Here is a 13,561-nt window from a genome sequence, read left to right as displayed (position 1 = left end):
TTTCCCAAAGCAATGCCCAAAATATCCCTGTAGGAGGTTTGTCTGTTTTATAAAAACCTCCAGTGATGATGCTTCCACAGCTTTCTCAAAGGCAAATAACTGCAGGACCAAAATACCCTTATAATTTCAAAGCTTTCTTAAATGTTTACCTAATTCTTGCCACCTTCATATTGAGCCCATTTCTTTTAGACCTACCCCCAAGCAGTCAGGCAGTACAGTTTATTCCCCTCCTCCTCCCTGCAGGAATCTTCCACATACTTGAACACTACTATCATGTCTGTTACTGGCCTTGTCCCCTGTAGACTAAACAATCCCTATTCTTTCATCTTCTTTCCCAGGTTCCAAATCTTTCATCATTTTTCCTGCCTTCTCCCTGGACACCATCCAGCTGGCTCTTGACTTTGTTGCCCCAAACTAGATGTTAAGCCATTTCAAACACTGAATGGAGTGGAGGGGTTATTTCATGCCTGTTCCTTACACAGCTTAAAACGGTGCTTTTTCGAGGAGCATGGATGGGGAATCCTTGTTCCTTGTATGACTGTATGACACTTCCAGTCTCAGGTTTGTGACCCCTTTCCCTCTCAGATGCGCTGTCCTGTGCGCATGGACCAGGCCTGGGAAGATTTGAGCTGGGACATTTCCTTACAGGCATGGTCACCAGCTCTGGGGTCAGAACCAAAGCGGGAAGGGGATCAAAAGAAAAGCTGCCCACTCAGCAGAGCACTGGCAGCCCAGGGGCCAGGGGAGAAGAGAGAGGGAGCTGTCACAGGCTGGTTTTCTCTGCTGGTCTGGGAACCAGCTGTGATTTTTTTACCACCCTATTCAACCAAACCAGGCCAAACTGATACTCCAACACAGCCCAACACCAGCTCACAGACCTTCTGTAGAACCACTACTGAGTCACCCCATTCTGTTTCAAGCACCTGGATATTTCTATCTCTCTGTAGCACTTCTGTGTTTGTATCCTGGCTGTTTTTCATGTTTTTTTCCCAGACTATTCTTCCTGTTAGCCAGGGCAGCTCAAAACTTTAATCCTGCCTTCCAAGGAGCCTGCAGCCCCCCTTCATACTTCTTATCCTATGTAAATTTAACAACTGCTCTCTCTGCTCCATCTATTATTTTAATAATGAAAACAGTGAGTACTACCAAAGCCAGGACAGACTCCTGAGGAATCTCACTTACTCCAGTCTTGCAGTTTAACAGCAAACCATGAATAACTACTTTGACTAGTGCCTGGTGAAATGCTGTGCACCCACATTACAGACCAGCTAACGAGACATCCAGCCTGCCTCAAAGAAAGCTGTGCTAGAAAGCAGCCAGAGCCCCCCATTAAAGAGGGAGTAATTTCAGTGAGACAGAGGGGTCCAATTACACTGTCATAGGCACGGTTGGAAAGTCTTTGCTAAACTGCCATAAAAATCTAATGCATGCTGATAGGAGAAAAACGAGGGTTGATAACCAAGCTTAGGATGACAGGAAGAACTTCAGCAGAACTGAGACAGCAGGGGCTTCACTTTGCTTCCAGCAAAAGAGAGACTTGGAAGAAGCAACCTGAAACACAATATAAAAATTACAGGAATTTTGTGCCTTCCATCAACTGCTGCCGACTCTGCAGTTAAAGAAGATACTATCACACAGGTGAGGTTTTGTTTGGCACTTTTGTTGTTGTTGTTGGATTTTTGGGGTTTTTTTTTTTGTAAAAACAAATTGTTTTCTTAGCTCTTCCAGATGTTTTTCCAAACTGCATTCTTTACTGCTCCCTAACAGCCTATTCCACTCAAGGATCACAAACAAACCAGACAGATAGCAAAGACCATGGTTCCCAAAACCCTGATAAATGCTTTAACCAACCACTGACAACATCCCCAGCCCCATGTCACCATTAGGAGAAGCAAGTGGCAAAGGCTGGTGCCTGAAATAGGGAGAAAGGGTAAGTTCCATGGAAAGTGAAAGGTGAGGCAGCTTTCCAACACTGGCTGCCTCTGCTTGCCAAAATAGCAATGCCCAGCCCACGCCTCACTCCTACTTCTGTGGAAGATGCACTTGCTTCCCAGGAGAGTTTACTCTCGCAATGCAGATGTGCTTCACTGAGGCAATCGCGCTCTGTTGTGTAACAGAACACAGAATTAAACAGTGTGTGCTGATGGGTGCGTTTTTAAAATGCACACCACCAGTTACTGTGGAGTTCAGTGATGGTGCCAAGAGTGTTAACATGATGATTTTAGCAGGGAAGAATACATCATATCCTCCCTACTCCCACAGCTTACTCAAGTCGTAATTTTGCAAAATCCTTTTGTACTTGTCAGTAAAGTACAAAGTTACACATCTGTGTGACTTTTGTTTGATCTTTGGTGACTGTGGGTATCATCACCTTGGCACCTAGCACCACTGCCTGCACCACTGGCAGGCTCAGGGCAGCTCTGGGAAGAACCTGGCAGGTGACTGCACTGAGGTGCTCAAAGCTGAACCCTTCACCCTATGTCCTACAAAAAGAGGGGTTAGAAAAATAAATAAATAAAAACTCAAGCAGAACCCAGAACCAATCATTTCCTATCCCCACAGTGAACAAGGAGGAACAACACTGCAGATGCTTCCATACTTTGAATGAGATTATACATACATTTAGATTCTTCTCTGTTTCCAGGAGTTGCACAATGCCATTCCTCTTCAGAGGAATACAGGTCTTTTCTAAAATATATTATGCATAACCTAGTTTTCCACAGCAGAAAACTCACCAAGGGAATACTGTTTGCTCATACCAGAAATGTATCCCAAAATTACAGTAATTTATAGCCTCATTTTCATCGACAAAAGAAATAATACCATTCTCTTCTGACAAATATCAGTACACTGAAAAAGTAATGAATAAATGTCTATAAACAGGTATCAAATAAAGCAACTGCCAATCACTGCAACAAAACTTTAATTACATCATATGGTAAGCAAAAAAAAAAAGGAAAAACCAGCCATATAATCTGAAATCAAAATAAAAATCTGTCTGTCATGCCAAAGCACAATTCAGAGCACTAAAATACCATAACCTGTTAAGTGATGGGTCATCTAATTGTTAATTGTAAAGTTCCAAGTTTACAAAACAAAGACAAACATCCAGATTCAGCAAAGTACTCTGGCATGTGTCAAAGTACATCTGTATTTTAGAAATATATTTTATGTGACTGAGTTTAAAACTCTGAAACTGTTCACATACACCTCAGCTGTGATTTTTTTTAAGAGACAGAAAGTGATCTGCACTGTGAAATTTTAGTATTACAAATCAAATCGGCATTCAGCCTCAGCTGAATACATATTTCTGGAGACACATCAGAAAGAAACCTGAGGATTAGTCCTAACACAAAAGGATGAGGGAGTTGCTTGCTGTCATCCTGCCAGTTTTCCAGAACAGAAGAGTTAGCAAATGAGGCATAAAAGGATGTGAGCAAAGAAACTCATACCTGCAAAAAAATGTAGAAATATCAGGTGTGCAAGAAAATGATAGTAAGTAGTATCAGACCAAATCACAAGAACTGCTGACCAGCTGAAAGTATGTCTGGCCTCAGCTGGAAGTACTTAGCACCCTTAAGGCTAGTTAAACTTATAAGCATCCTACATTGATGCTACAAATTAAATTTGAATATTCAACACTAAACTTTTTATGGCTCTGACCTTCTATCGGAATCAACGTAAGGCAGCAGCACTAACTGAACCTCTAGTTACATTAAAGAAAATCTTCCTGAGTACTCCTTATCTGTTACTCTAAATAAATTAATACAGACCTCTCTCTTTTATTTCTTATAGTGATAGTGGTAGGAACATCAACTATACCTGTGCTATCGCTGTAGGAGAAACCCCAGAAAGTTCCCATTTTGGTCTGTAAAAAATCTCTCATTAATGCAGCTGGATGGCTTTCCGGGTACAAAGCCAAAGAGGGGGCACTGCTGCAGTGTGTGGGTGCACGCACACACACGTGCGCGGCAAGTGCCGAAGGAAGAGACACTGGATAGTGCCGATCTCTGAACAGGAATGCAGCAACCAGCCCCAGCTGGGGCACAGGGACAGTCACGTTATGGTAGGGTTTGAGTCAGCTGTGCCCTTCCGGATCTGCCAAAGTGGGCTGCCAGGTTTCATTTGGCAAAGACTACTTCTGGGGGAGGGGGAAAGCCAAGGTGGGGATGAGGAGCTCCACATCTGCCTGGGGACACCTTATAAGGCACTACAATTATTCTAATACATAGGATTTAAAAAATGAAAGAAAAATTAATTAACTAAAGAAAAAAAAGGTTTAACTTACTGAATAAGACACCACTTTAAGAGGTTTCCCCACTTTCCCTGCTGTAAAGCACTTGAGAAAAATTCAGCCACTGAGCTACTGCTTTTCTTGACCTTTTCACTGAAAGAGAGCAGAGTAAAAACAGGAAAGAGCTAAAATGATATGCATTAAAGATGCTTCATGTTAGGAAAGTCTTCTGAGTCAACGTTGCAAATTCACTGTGTCAGATTTGCCAATATACTGCTTGCTAAAGACTATCTATTAAGAGCAGCAGCAGTCAAAGCAGGCATGTTGCCTCTCAGCTGTTGCAGCAACACCGTATACACCATATGAAGCAGCTATGTAACATTTGCATCTGGTGTTGGTTTTCCACACCCAAAGGTTCACTTCATGTCTTTTGATTAATTTATAGTGCCCCAAGCCTCAGGCAGATTTGCTCTGCTGATTTCCCTTTTCTTAACAATAATACAAATAAACATGGAAATAAATCTATTGTCTGAGGAACCCTTCCACTAATTCTGTTCTTTGATGGTTTGGTTGATTTACTATGGTGAGGAATCAAGAGTGAAGTGGATCATAGCTTAATGTTGAGTGTGGTTAATCTTCCCTTTGCATAATGCTGGTACACTATGGCCCAAATACCAGAGATTTATTTGATGTGTACATGCTTTCAAGCATTAGTAAACAAGTTGCAGCCCATTATGAAAGAAGAGCAGATCCAAACAGTTGTGAAGCTCATTATGTACTAGATTGGCACTGGCAGTGCAATATACTTACTTCTGCATGTGTACTAGTTTTAAAGCTTTGGACACCATTTCATGACAAAATATCGGTTTTTAACCTGTAACTAAAAATATGGCTGAGATCACTTCCCATGACCTGATGCACTGTTGTCAGAATCACAACAAAACTGAGCAAGAGGCACAGTCTTCTTTTTCTCTTTTTCTTCTTTTAATTGATTTTATTCCCTGTAACATAACCAAAAGGAGGAAGAACATATACTAGAGCCTCAAAAATGTACAGACACATTAATTCCCATGAAAAAACAAAATGCATCACTTACTTCTCATTTCTTATTCTTCCACTATTCTGAAGATGTTATAGAACACACTGAAGTGCTCTGTGAAACATCACTGAATTTTTTACTTTACTAGACCTATCAAATAAATTACAGTCCTACATTCTGTAACTGAAACATTATTCGTGTTGGTCATGTACAAATTAAAACAAATTTGTTTCTTTAGAAGCTGGTCATGAGAGCAAAGCATTAACTTGAAAATTAATTTTAATAATGAAGCTTCAAGCTAACTTCATCACAGTGGTACAGGTACAATGGAAGAACTTGCAGCGCACAGGAGTTACTTGCATGTGGCAGTGGTTCCTGGATAAAAGACCCAGTGTGGGTCTGCATTATTGTAACACACACAGGCAAAACCCACCCACACTGTAATGTTAGGTATTAATAAGTCATTCTTGTAATATGGTGCATTTTTCCTCCCTTGGAGAAGAATCATGACCCCACACTCGGGCACCAGCTTTGAAGTATGGTAGCTAATCCCTTGGACTCTCACATACATACGTGATTTTCAGCAAACCTCCCAGGGTTTATACTACATTCACCGACCCCCACATAGGCTACAACTGTACACCAACCATCACTGGCCTAGATTTTATGCTGTCCTGGGCTGAATGCTGACTTGGGATGACTCAGAAACAGTTGCCTCTGTTTTTTCCCCTGCTTAATAAATAAAGAAGCCACAACAGAGACAGAGAGAAATTCAGAGCTGGAGGCAGGAGGGACTGTTCAGACAGCAATTCCAAAATCTCATCTGTGGAGGTGTAGAAAGCGTACGCTCCTGGAGCAAGCTCTTCAGATAAAAGCCTCCAATCTTGGTGGCAGCTATCAAATGGACACAAAAGTATATGCCTACAAAGAAGGTGCTGTGAGAACAAATACATCAGTGACTGAGAGACGCCAGGATACCACAAAAAAGTAACACAGTAAGAAGAGAGGATGCCAATATCTCAGATAAGCAGTTATGGCCATGTTTACTTAAACTGTTCTGCTGAGCTGTTCCCGTTTCAGGCAGAAAACTTTGATTTAAGGAAGAGACTTGCAGTTCTGTCTTCATATTTTTTTTCTCTTCAAAGCATGAAAGAACTTCCTTTTTCAAAACCAATTTAACAAAGTTTACACCCAAACCCTCTCAGTCCCAAAAATGTCAGATCTGAACTCTATTAAAAGCAGCAGTTAGTGCAGCCAAATGTTCCACAGTACATTTAATAGACTACAATATTTCTAATGCCTGAAGTCTATGATCTGGAAAACCAGCCAAGCACACCCACCCAAGAGCAATGACTGCTACAGGGAAAACTCTTATCTCCCTGTGGTCCTCTATCACCCACCACTGGCATGAGCAGACCAAGGACTCTCGAGCTGCAGGCAGTGAGCATACAGACCACCTCTCTGGCAAGAGGAAGCCTGACGGAAGCAGACAAATTAGAAATGAAAGCTGTGCCAAGCATGTAAGCATAGAGCTACTGTTTCAAACTTCAGGTCCTACAGTTTTATGGATGTGTTTTATTACTTGATTTTATTGGACCCTTCTTCTCCTAGCCTACTGCTTCCCTCATATCACTTACAGTTCCTCCCATCCGTTTCTGCCTCACATCCTTTCGGCTGGAGGATTGCCCAGATCAGCTTCCCTAGTTCGACCACTAACTCCCTTGACACCAGGGAGGACCAGAGCAGGGATCTGCCCTGAGCTCAGGTATGAGCACATTCAGCAGTACTTTCCCCTAGCTGGCCTAGAGGATGCTTGATACAAGCATTTTGATGCAGATTTCAGTTGCCAGCTGTGACACTGGAAAACAGAGTTCATGCTGTCTCTCGACAAAAAGCCACACTGCCTGTTCTTCCATATAAGGCATACATGTAGGAAAGTAAAATAGCTTTTCTAATAAACTATGCAAAGAGAAGCAGCTTCCTGGTACCTATTACAGCTGACTGGGAGCTAAAATGATACTAATTATACTGTTCAGTTGAACTCCAGCAAGGTTCCATGAGTCCCAGCATGAAGAACTCCCATTTGGCCCCTTCCTGCAACCACGTGTGGGCAAGGCCCATGCCAGGGGTACACAGCCTGGCATGTCCTGCTGCTCCTCCTCTGTCACCCTGCACCCCAGCACCCATGGCACAGGACAGGAGCAAGGTTGTCCCCATCCAAGCAAGAATTTACTCCCAAAGCAGGTTTCCTAAGCATCAAACCTGCTGCTGAGGAGCATTTTCCACTCTCTTGCCAGCCTGACTGCTCAAGATGAAGCAAAGGGATGGATGACTGCAGCTCATTTCATGTTATCATGCCAGTAGGTTGATGTGGATACACAATGAAGCAAAAGAGGCAGCACACTCAGATATGAACGAGGCTGAACTTTTAGGAATGGTTTCTCCTGTTTCAGGCCCATCTACCAGGGGTGCAGCAGAATTTTTAAAGAGCAGTTAGAAATACTGCAAGAAAAGGGGAGAAAAAAGGATTATTTGCTTATATCTAAATAATGAAATGAGGCATTTTTCACTTCAATGCTTCAGTATCTCAAAAATAAGAAGGGGAGTGTTATTATTTACTACAAGGTATGAGAAATGAGTGCATTCTGACAAGTAACAACAGTAACACTTTATTCCCTTTCATAACAAGCAGAAAACATTTTACTCCAAAGGATGAGTTTTCCAGAAGGCTTTCAAGTTCTCTGAAAACAGCCATAACTGTAACATTGCTCACAGAATGTTTGGTAACTTTATCAAAGATGCTCTCTGTTAAACATTAATTTTTATATAGATACACTTAGCTATCTTATTTTGTGTTTTCAAAGTCAGCTCATTTAACTGTTTTATTATATCAATAAAGAATTTTGGATAGTTACAATTGCACATATAGTCAAAGAGAAAGAGGTGCTAATTGACTCAAAATGGACAGGGAAAATGGCATAAGAATGAAACTGTATAAGTAATATTCTAAAAAACAATTGGCATACCAAAAAGATAACTTTTATGATCTCTCTTCACCTGCAGAAAGGCCAAGCAAGTTTTCAGTCCTTTTCTATTTGCAAGGCCCCTAAGGTTTTGTGGATAAAAGCAAAGCCCACCATAGAACCACTGCACCAGCTGACAGCCAGCTTTGCTTTCCTGAATCCCTGCTCTTCAGAGGCAGGCTCCAAGTCAACAGGTTCACAGACCACAGCCACTGGTCAGTACTGCCACCACAGAGTACAAACTAAAAACCACCATTACACTGCAATCCAACAGTGCAGTGTAATGAGAGTCCTCGCCTCCAGCGAGGGCTGCAGCAGCCCTAGGAACATTCCCGCCTTGATGCACACGCGGTGCAACATTCTTATATCCAGTTATCCCTAAGGGGCAACATTCCTAAAGGATAGAAAAATTTAGGTAACAGACATTATGCAACATTTGAGTTGTATTTAAACCAACTCCAGGCTTAGTAATTAATTGCCTTATTTTCCAGGTCTCCTGAAACTGTGCAGAAGATGAGCAGGTTCACAGGCAGCCCCCACACTCCTCATTCTTCTTTTGACTGCATACCTCAGCTGCACCACTGGCATGGGGCACCCACAAGCATATGCTCTCAGGATAAACCTAACCTGCAGCAGCACAGAGCAGCAGAAAAACCCATGAGGAGCAGTTGCTGCAGGGGCAGATGGGAAAAATTAAAATCTGACCACCTGCACCCAGGCAGTTCCCCATCTCTGAACAGCACACAGGCAGGGGAGGCTCTAACTTTCACAGTTTGAGATGAACAAGCCCCAGCACTCTCATGATCCCCTCCCAGAGGCTCCAAAATGTCCCCCCAGGAAGGACATCTCCAGGTATGAATGCTCTACTCTCAAGGGTTCACATGTGACTACACAATTCTGACCAGAGGCATAAGCAATTTATCTCTCCTTAGCCAAGTGATGCCAGGAGAAATTATCTCTGGATTGAATTGCATGAGGCTTTCTGATTCTGCCTGCATGTCTTCCTTGCTGTCCCTCAATTTTCCCAAAAGGCAGGGTAATGAACTGCACTCGACAGGGTACAGCACTGAGGTACACAGGCTTTGCTACTTCACACATATTAATCAACAGGACAGCAAAAATGGTAAAAAATAATTCTGGGTCACAGTCCTGACTATGAGATTTTAAAATCACTAGCTATGAATTTCATGCTCCAAATGACTAAAGATTCTGCTTTGAAAGCAAGTATTTAATAAGTATTTAGAAGAGGAAGGTTGTGGACCGTTACACCTCAGGGTATTTCCAGAAATGACAAGTATTTTAACATGCAAATTCACAAATTCTGCAGCATACTGAATTTGAGTACCTACATCCTGGCCATATACCATATTGCTAGCAAATACTACAGTGCAAAATGGCTTTTTTTAAGACTACCTATATCCTCAGTTACACATCAGATGCAGTTTAAACAACAGTACAAAAAGCATGTTATATATGGCATGTTTTGGAGCAGCTACCATATGCTCTGACAATAATCTATGGATTAATAGGACCACAATGCATAATAATATGTTGGCCACTCACAGCTCCATGGAAGATTATTTCGTTCACCATGACAATTAGCTGTCATTTAGGCCTTATGTCACAATTTTTCAGTCACATTTTTATGCTGGTCAGCTCGAACATACAACTGTTGGGGTTTGGGGGGTTTTTTATTGTTCTTATTTCTTTAAAGATATGATCCTAATTTAATTAATTTCCCCTAACATCAAGGAAGCAGTTTCAGACACTAAATCAGAAGATAAATGTTCTCTTAACAATTTACTTCTATGTTCCTTTGAGCAACTATACTATAATTAAAAAAAAAATTAACCTATTATTGTACCACTGGCAGTAGAACCAGACGCTACCCTGAGAAACAGTTGAAGAAATAGAGGAAATAAAGTAAATAAAGTAAAAAAAGTAATTTGCTTCAATATGCGTACTCCCATTTTGGGCTGTGTTACTGGGCAGTTCAAAATCAAGACACTTCTAAATTTTGGCATAGGAAACAGGCAGTAAAATAGATCTATATAATCATCTGCAGCAGCAACTCATCTTGTAACAGGCCAAGGTCTCAGAAGTACTTTATTTTCTTGGTTTTTATTTAGAACAGAGGTCTGAATAGTCAGGTGAACAGCTGGCCACAGAATAAAATGTCATTTACTAGTTATAGCCTAACTGAGGGTGTAAGAGGTTCACCTTCCACTCTGTAGCTCTAGAGGCTCCCATACAATCACCCATTTGTGCCAGGGCAAAATGACTTCTAAATAACACACTGGAATGCTTCCAAGATAACATTTTCCATTCCCTCTGTACACGCTGTGAATCACCTTACAAACTGCACAGCCCTAGAGAGTAAGATCTCCAATGCATTACTATCCTAGTCCAGGTCCTTCATGAAAATGAGATTGTGCCAAATGAATTTAACAACTCACCGGGGCAGGCTAAAATGCCATTGGCATCACTGAGGGGTCAGGAGTCTGCCTGCTTTGAACATGGCAACAAGGGATTTGCATTTCTTAATATAAGTGCTGTTGTTTCACCCTTTTTACAGGAATGCCAACAACTGCCAGGGATCTGTGATTCCCCAACAGCCAACACCCCCTGCAAAAGGTACCTCAGAGAGGTTGTTCCCATGTAGGTTACCCCCACTGAGACCCAAAGGCTTTGCCCTCATTCCAGTGAACTACCCAACATTTCCTCCTGCCTACAGTGGCAACACACAGCTAAAGGGAGCTGCTTACACTTGGCAAAGCAGAATGGTGCCACTTCCACATAAATATGTTGCAGCGCCTACAACTACAAGTATATAAATATTTCAGAAGGTAAAGTGTACTTTGGTTTGGGTTGGCTGGTTTTTAAATACATACCTGTCTTTTCAATTTGTCAGGTAAGCAGTTTGTGCAGAAAGAAGCATTATACAGTGCCAAAGTATGCTAAAAATTCCATTTGCATTCTAAAGATAAAAATTACCATTAATCACATCTGAAAATGAGAGAGTCAGAAAGCACAGGATATATTTTTGACGGGAAAAAGTGGTCACAGCTACCAAAACACTTTCAGAAGGGAGGCTGACAAACTTTTCCTTCCTGTCCCAAAAAATAAAATGCCTTTAACTAATTTGCATATAGCTAAACAGCTAAAATCAAACTGGTGCAACCTATACTACCAGTACAAAGCCAAAAAAGTATTCTACATACTCCACTGACATGGAATTTTGGAAAGCATTGTAATTATCAGTACTATGACCAGCTAAGTGACTTACCAAATCATCTCTATAAAAACAACTGCCAAAAACCACTAACATTTATCAACACTGGGGCACACTGACACCAGCACTGCACTGCAGAAAGCGACAGAACAGAAACATTCTAGTTCCTTCCGTGGGCTTGGCTTGGGCTGGCCTCTTCTGCTTGCAAAGTATCATCAGCTTTTCACCAGTCTACATCTTTATTTTGTATTCTTTTCCAGGGACCTTGTGAATGCAAAGAGGACACAGTCCTTGGGCTCCATCGTGTAGGTAGGCTGAAACTTAATCGTGCTTGAAGGGCTGTATTCTCCTGGTCTCACCACACTAACTACAAAAACCGAGCAAGCCATAACAAATTTATAGTAAGGGATTGTACACACATTCACGTGCACACACAGGTGGGAGAGCAAGCTTGCCTGTTTAAAAAAAAAAAAGGGACTGTCAGCACTATTTTATGTTTAGAAAAGAAAGGTCTCTCTTCAACAAAGTAACCTGTCGCCAAATCTCAACTTTAGAAAGGATAACTTACAGTGCATCTCAAGCAAGTTCGAGACTGGTCACCAAAGAGTATACATGCCCATGTGTCTTCTCTTGCCCACATCCACTCATGTACTTGTACAAGTGAATCCAAAACACTCCGTACTCCTGTACTCTTAACGTTATTTCAAATAGTCTTCATCAAACTACAAGTGGGAGAGGAAGGGGGGAGACAGAAATGGCAAGGACGTCTCTTTGCTTCCAACCTTTGCTGCAGAGATATTACCAAAACAGGATACAAAACATCTAATCCTGAAAGGTAATTTTGTCACAGTTTTCACCAGGCCTTTTTTTCAACATATATGAAGGGCTTTGTAACTTTTCTGTCTTTATCTGATCAAAATGCTATCCTTCCTCCTGCAGCCCTGGCATTCTTTGTGGTGAACTGTTTCAGTATCAATATTAATACTCAAATGTCAAGTTTGTCACACTACATTTCCTGTATTATTTAAAACATTCAGAAAAATTATTATCTATGAAATACGAAACAGTAAATTTTTGATACCTGCTTAGAATTTCAGCAGTCCTATCTGGGACAGAACAGCACTTATATTAGTCACATGGCATCTTACATAGAAATGTAGTGTTCAGCTTTTCTAGCAGTACTTCTGCATTTCCCCAAATTGTCTTTTGTTGTTTCTAGCAAAGCTACAAATTTGTTCTTTTTCTGGAGTACAACTGAGCTCTGAATATCAATCAAATTTACAGTATTTAGTATTTCAGACATATATTCCCTAACTGATAGTAATTTTTACATATAATGAACCCTTGAGCTTTGTGGGGTTTGGGGGGCTTTTTTTTAATATTTATAGAAGAGTAATTCCATTTTTCCTCATTTCTACTGAGCTGAAAAAAAATTTTGCCTCTTTTTTTCCTGTTTCAGTACTTAATTGAATCTCTTTCTTCTGTAATTACCTAGGCTGTGGTCACGCATCTTTGGCTATAAGGGGTATTTTTACTGTAACACGTAGGTGTCTTCAAAAGCAACATATTTTAGAGCTGCACAGCTGAGAATGCACTGAACTGTCACTCCTTTCTACCAAGTTGCCAAAGTTCGGGAGAAAGTTTCATATAATAGCACCAACTTAAAATAATGAATGCATAATGATCCACATACAGAAAGGTGCATGTTAATTAGGTACATTTTTCTCCTTGTCAAAGAACAGCTTCACTAGGAAAGCATAAAAACCACATTGAGCCTTCCATTAACAGGGAACACTTTAGGCTATAGATCAAAATGAAATATCTCAAATAGCTTAAGAAAAGCTTTATTTTCAGTGTACAGCTTGATGATGCCATAAAGAACGTTGGTACTGTTGCACAAGTCAGTTATTTTCTCCATTCTCCCCTCCAAAAGTGGAGGGTGACTGCAGAATATGCATGCTTCTTTCAATCTTAATTCACTCCAAATTTGAGCCAAAGGGGTCTGATCCTAACACTCCAAAAGTCAACAGGAG

The 13,561-nt window shown here is 41.1% G+C and overlaps 1 protein-coding gene across 11 annotated transcripts in view; it reads right to left on the bottom strand.

Moving 5' to 3' along the window:
* The window catches only part of ATXN1 (ataxin 1), a 223,761-nt gene that overhangs the window by 190,711 nt on the left and 19,489 nt on the right, over positions 1-13,561 (bottom strand). For 7 of the 11 annotated variants that reach the window (XR_010081080.1, XM_063402890.1, XM_063402872.1 and 4 more), the window contains exon 3: positions 4,289-4,387. The exons of the other annotated variants lie outside the window; for them this stretch is intronic. The gene's annotated coding sequence lies outside the window, so the exon portion shown is untranslated. The remainder of the gene's footprint in view (positions 1-4,288; positions 4,388-13,561) is intronic. 11 annotated transcript variants of the gene reach the window in all.

The sequence above is a fragment of the Prinia subflava genome, chromosome 1 (genome assembly GCF_021018805.1).
Source record: "Prinia subflava isolate CZ2003 ecotype Zambia chromosome 1, Cam_Psub_1.2, whole genome shotgun sequence".
In the NCBI taxonomy this organism is placed as follows: Eukaryota; Metazoa; Chordata; class Aves; order Passeriformes; family Cisticolidae; genus Prinia; species Prinia subflava.
The sequence above is the reverse complement of the archived record's forward strand: the minus strand, read 5'-3'. Positions and strand labels throughout refer to the sequence as shown.